The sequence below is a fragment of the Chrysochloris asiatica genome, unplaced genomic scaffold (genome assembly GCF_000296735.1).
Source record: "Chrysochloris asiatica unplaced genomic scaffold, ChrAsi1.0 scaffold00088, whole genome shotgun sequence".
In the NCBI taxonomy this organism is placed as follows: domain Eukaryota; kingdom Metazoa; phylum Chordata; class Mammalia; order Afrosoricida; family Chrysochloridae; genus Chrysochloris; species Chrysochloris asiatica.
Window position 1 is genome coordinate 8977795 of NW_006408606.1, and position 6647 is coordinate 8984441.

The following is a 6647-nucleotide window of genomic DNA, read 5'->3' on the forward strand; positions in this document are numbered from 1 at the left end:
CAATGTTGTCCATAGCTTGTCATGATCCACACAACCAAAAGCCTTTTTACAGTCAATAAAGCGCAGGTAAAAATCTTTCTGGTATTCTCTTTCAGCCAAGATCCATCGGACATCAGCAATGATATCCCTCGTTCTACAGCCTCTTTTGAATCCAGCTTGAACCTCTGGAAGTTCTGTGTCAATGTATGCTTGCAGCCATTTCTGTATTACCTTTAGTAAAACTTAACTCGCATGGGATATTAAAGAAATTTTCCAATGATTTCCGCATTCCGTTGGGTCACCTCACTTTGGAATGGGCACAAATATGAATCTCTTCCAATCAGTTTACCAGAGAGTTATCTTCCAAAATTCTTGGCACAGATGAGTACCTTCAGTACCACCTCACTTTCTTGAAAGATTTCCATTTTCATTCCATCAGTTCTGGTGCCTTGTTCTTTGCCAATTCCTTCAATGCACCTTGGACTTCTTCCTTCAGAATCATTGACTCTTGATCATATGCTACCTCTTAAAATGGTTGGACATCAACCATTTCCTTGTGGTACAGTGACTCTGTATATTCCTTCTATCTTCTTTTGATGCTTTTTGTATCATTCAATATTTGCCCAGAGAATCCTTCAATAACAAAAGTCAAGCCTTGAATTTTTTTCTTCAGTTCACCTTGCTTAAGAAATGCTGAGCATGTTCTGCCCTTTTGCACATTTTGTTGTAATATTTGGCTTTGTCTTCTCAAGCTGACCTTTGAAATTTTCTGTTCAGCTTTGGACCTCCTCATTTCTTCCATTTGCTTTAGCTTCTCTATGCTGAAGAGCAAGTTTTAGTGTCTCTTCTGACATCCATCTTGACCTTTTCCTTCTTTCTTGTCTTCTTAATGACTTTTGGCTTTCTTCCTGTATCCCACAACTCTTCTGGTCTTCGGTCTCTAGTGTTTAATATATCAAATCTGTTCTTCAGATGATCTCTAAATTCAGGTGGGATAGATTCATGGTCATATTTTGGCTCTCATGGACTTGTTTTCATATTCTTCAGCTTCAGTTTGAATTTGCATAGGAACAATTGATGGTCTGTTCCAATATCTGCCCCTGGCCATGTTTTGGCTGATGATATGGAGCATCTCCATTACCTTTTTCCACAGATGTAGTCAATTTGATTTCTGTGTATTCCATCTGGTAAGGTCTAAAGAAGATATTTAAAAGAACAAATCATCGATTTTGCACAATCTATCATGCATTCTCCAGCATCATTTCTATCACCAAGGCCATATTTTCCAACTACTGATCGATCCTTCCTCTTTTTCCCAACCCTTGTATTCCAATCACCAGTAATGATCAATACATCTTAATTGCATGCTTGATCAATTTCAAATTGTAAGAAGTTGGTACTTAAGAACAAATCTTGATATGTTCTTTTGTTGATGCATGCAATGCCATTCTTCAATTAGTCTTAGCAAACTATGTGATTTTCAGATTCAAAATGGCCAATACCAGTCCATTTCAGCTCATTAATGCCTAAGATATCAATGTTTATACGTTCCATTTAATTTTTGACAATTTCCAATTTTCCTAGATTCATACTTCATACATTTTGTGTTCCAACTATTAATGGATGTTTACAGCTGTTTCTCTTCATTTTGAGTTGTGCCCCATCAGCAAATGAAGGTCCCGTGGGCTTTACTGCCACAGGCTTTACTCCAGCAGTGTCATCACAGTCAACTCTACTTTGAGGAGGCAGCTCTTCCCCAATGGAATTTTGAGTGCCTTCCAACCTAAAGGGCACATTTTTTGGCACTGTATCTGACAGTGTTTGTCTGCTATTCATAAGGTTTTCAGTGACTACATATTTGGAAGTAGTTCGTCACTGCTTCTTCCTAGTCTGTCTTCATCTGGAAGCTCATCTGAAATCAGTCCACAATGAGTGACCCTGCTGGTATTTAAAATTCCTTTGGCATAGCTTCCAGAATCACAGCAACTCACAAGCAACCACAGTACGACAAACTGACAGACAAGTGGTGGACAATGGTCTAGTGGACAAGAATATTAGCCTCTAAGATGCTGAGACCCCAAGAACTGGATGGTGCCAGGCTACCACAACCAATTGCTCTGAAAGGGATGACTTAAGAAGGTCCTGAATAGAGTGGAAGAAAACTCAAAATCATAAAAAATATCAGACTTACTTGTCAGATAGAGCCTGGTGTAACCCCCAAGATTATGGTCCTTGTCATCACCCTTCACATCTGGAACTGAACTCACCCACCTCTGTGGCTCAATTTTCAGCCAAACAACAGATAGGTCTTTAATAATATTCTACAGCACTATACCAGGACTCCAACACCATTAATTATTGCCATACTATTGTTGCAGGGGAGTCCTGGTGTAGCACTGCGGGTTAACGTGCTGAACTGCAAGGTCGGTTTGAACCGCAAGGTCAGCAGTTCAAGCTCACCAGCCACTCCTTGGAAACCCTATACAGGGTTGCTATAAGCTGGAACTGATTTGGAAGCACTTAACAACAACATTGTTGCAGGAGTCCTGGTGGTCCTATAGGATAAAAACTGGACTGCTAACTGAGAGGTCAGCAGTTTAAACCCACCAACTATTCCACAGGAGAAAAATAGGGTGTCTTCTCCAGTAAATATTTACAATCTCAGAATCCCTATAGAGGATCACTATGAGTTAGAAGCAACTCAATGGCAGTGGGTTTGGTTTTTGGTTTTCATTGTTGTTGTAAAAAGGAGCCATAGTGGGGCAGTGAACTAAGTGTTGGGCTGTCAAAATCCACCAGCCACTCTGCAAGAGACATATTATGCTGTCTGCTCCAATAAAGATTTAGTCTCAGAAACTCTAAGGAGCTGTTCTACTCTGTCCTATTGGATTGCTAAGAGATGGAATCAATTTGAGGGCAGTGGGTTTGGATTTTACTGCTATGAAGGAACCCTGGTTGTAAAGGAGTTCTGTAATGCAGTACTTAAGAACCCAGCTGCCAACTGAAAGGTCAGCAGTTCAAACCCATGGACCAGTTGTTCTGATTGTTGTTGTGTGCTGTCAAGTTGATTCTAACTCATAACAACCCTACAAGACAGAGTTAACTGCTCATAAAATTTCCTAGGCTATAATCTTTATACAAGCCCCAGATGTTGTCTTCAGCAGAGCCTCTGTAGGTTTGAACCACCAACCTCTTGGTCAGCAGTTGAGTACTTAATTACTGCACCCCAAGGGCTCCTTTGTTGTTGTTGTTAAATGCCATCGAGTAGGTTCCGACCCATAGCAACCCTGATAGGGTTTCTGAGGACCGGCTGGGGAGCTTAAACTGCAGACCCTGAGGTTCAAACCAACTTTGCAGTCCAGTGCATTAACCCACAGCACCACACCAGGACTCCTTTATATGCTATTAACTAATTCATTAGATTACTTTTCTCATTAACAAGAGAGGCCTAGGAATATTACAAAAGGCCTGAGATTACTAAAGATGGGGGGGAAACCTTAAAAAGGAGTTGGTGGGCAACACAGGCTCCTTTATAGTTTTGGCTAGAATCAGTTGTGTGTACATAAGGCAAAATTATGCAATCCCCTATTGTGTTCATTAAAGCAAACAAAATAGTTAATTAACTTCTCAGAGGCAACAGATTAAGTAAGATCCTCCCTATTCAGGCAGTCATTCCAAGTTCCTTTCAGATTCAGAAGCATCCTGGTGACGCAGTGGGTAAGCACTGAATGGTTGTTGGTTAAACCCACTAGTGCTCTGAGGGAGACAGATAGGGCAGTCCGCTTTCATTAAGATGTAAAGCCTTGGAAACCCTCGGGCAGTTCTAGTCTGTCCTATAGGGTCACTAAGAGTCAGACTTTGATTAAACAACAATGGGTTTTTTATTTCAGTCCCATGATTCTACATACAATAAACACAACAGTAACTGTTAACTAACTCTACAGCTCAACAGAATTAAGTTGTAGAATAACATTCTATCAGAAATAACAAAAATAGTCGAGTATCCTGTATATGGAGTAAGCTTTAGTGGGACAGATCAGAAGTGCAGTTTGCTCTATCCTTTTCTTAGCTATGAGATCGCTAGAGCAAGTTATTAAATCTCTTTGAGCCTATTTGTAAAATGGCCATCCATTCCTTAAAGAAATGCTGAGAGCATTAAAAACACAGAAGAAACATAATACTCTTAGCATAGTGCTTGACAAGAAACAAATAGTAACAGTGATATCTGAGCCACTACTGTAAATATTTCAAAAAATCAGTGCACTAAAATTTGTGAAAGCTATAAAACAAAGTAAAATGGTCAGTAAAAAGTTTTGAAAATATGTCTTATTCCTTACATAAGAAAAAAGTACATGCGTATATATGCATATATGTGTGCATATACAAGTGGACTTTTAAACGAGTGTAAAAATCCCATTATATTTTCATTCCATTATTTCACATACTTTTTCAAAGTCCCCTCATATACACACACCACACACTTTTTAAGTCCACTTGTGTATATACACACACAGAAAAGAGAATTTCAAAAAGTTCATGGAAAATCAGAATTAAAAGATAATGGAATTTTTCTGCAAACTTTTTGAAGCAGCCTTAAGTGTGTATGTGTGTGTGTTTGTGTATCAGGATTAATAACTCAAAGAAATTACTAAAATAAATAGCAAACAAGAAAGTATTAAGCAATATGCTCCATAAATACCAGTAAGCATGATTCACAGTAGCAAATAAAATATCAAAGTACACTAGACACTAGGCAACTGTCACAGAAAGAATATTCAGATATGGTAACTGATGTTTCAAGCACTATAAATCAGAAAACTAAACAATGTAAAGTACTCTTTAGTATCATTCTCTATGCTACATAAAAATGATTCTTTATGCTATACACAGAATTTTTAAACATCTAAGAAGTCTTATCATCCAACAAAAATGTGTTTTAGCAAACTTCATTTCTATATTAATAAAATTGTGTTGGCTCAACTAAATGTTTATTGACAACAAAACAAACAAAAATTATTAAATAATCTATATAAAAAAACAAACCTATCCACTAAAAGGGTAAAGAGCAAAATTCAACCTCTCAAATTTTAGAAGAAACTGTGATTTTTAAATGTTGTTACTATAAATGTCATTTTGTCCATTCTGACTTTGAGTGACCCCATGTGAGTGACCCCATGTGACAGAGTAGAACTACCCATAAGGTTTCCTAAACTATAATTTTTATGGGAGTAGGTTGTCATGTCTTTGTCCCCTGGATGGATTCAAACCGCCCATCTTTTAGTTAGTGGACAAGTATTTAATTGTTGCACCACCTTTAGCTCTGTTTTAAAAAAATATTGGCATAGAATTAATGCAAACTTCCATTGTTGCTGTTGCTAAGTGCCGTTGGTCTGACTCATAGCAACCCTTATAGGGTTTCCAAGGAGCAGATGGTGGGCTTGAACCACCAACCTTTTAGTTAGCAGTTTAGTGCTTATCCTGTAGCACAACACCCTCTTATGTCCACCAAAGGTGCAAGGTCCACAGGAGAAAAGACTTAGCAATCTCCCATTAAGACTCCAAAACCAAAAGCCAAACATGATTCTGATTGATAATGACCCTCTTGGACAGAGTAAAACTGACACTATAGGGTTCCTAAAACTTTCAATCTTTGTGGAAACAGAATGCCACATCTTCCTATGGAGCAGCTGGTGGGTTCAAACCACTAACCTTTCAGATAGCAGCCAAGAGTTTTAACCACTGTGCCACCAGGGCTCCTTCCATAAAGATTACATCTTAAGAAACTCTTTGGGGCAGTTCTATTCTGTCATAGAGGGTCTCCATGAGTCAGAGTTAAATCAGTGGCATATAACAACAACAGTATGTAGTCTATCAGAATTAGTTACTACCTTCAATATATTTCTTACTATGATCAGCAATATAAGGGAGTTAACAAATTTTACCATAAGTGAAAAGTTTAGTCTTTCACTTTTATTCCCCATCAGTTGATCTGTGTAGGATTTTCTTTTCAATTTTACACTGGTCACTGCTTCTTTTAATCAAAAACACAATATATCATTTTGATTAAAAATAAAGGAATAATACTGAAAATATAGCAAGGTAAAATTCTAAAGATGGTTTCTTGTAACAAAACTATTTTACTATCTGACTCAAGCTTCTTGCCTATCTGCCCACATAAATACATTCAACATCAGAAAACGCCACCTACTAACTACTCAAATTACCTACTCAACAAATTAGAGTTTGGAGGCTTAGGGAAAAAGGAGGAGGAAATTAGCCATGTGTGTTTACCAACACACTTATCATATCAAGTTCTGGGGAAAAAGTTATTAGTTATGTTGTTCTGCACAAAGCCCAACAGATGTATTTAATAGCCAATTTCTACGACTTAAGAATAGTGCTACAATTGAAACTGAATTTTTACATGAGTGCAACAAAAAGACTATTTCAGAGAATTTAACCTTGTATCACTACTGATGATATTTAACATACATATATATTTTACATACACATAACAAGTGAAAATATGCATTGTTATTGTTGTTGTTGTTGTTGTCAGGTGCCATCGAGTTGGAACCAACTCATAGCGACCCCATGCACAGCAGAACGAAACAATGTCCGATCCTGGGCCAACCTCACTACCGCCGCCACACTTGATGCCATCAATG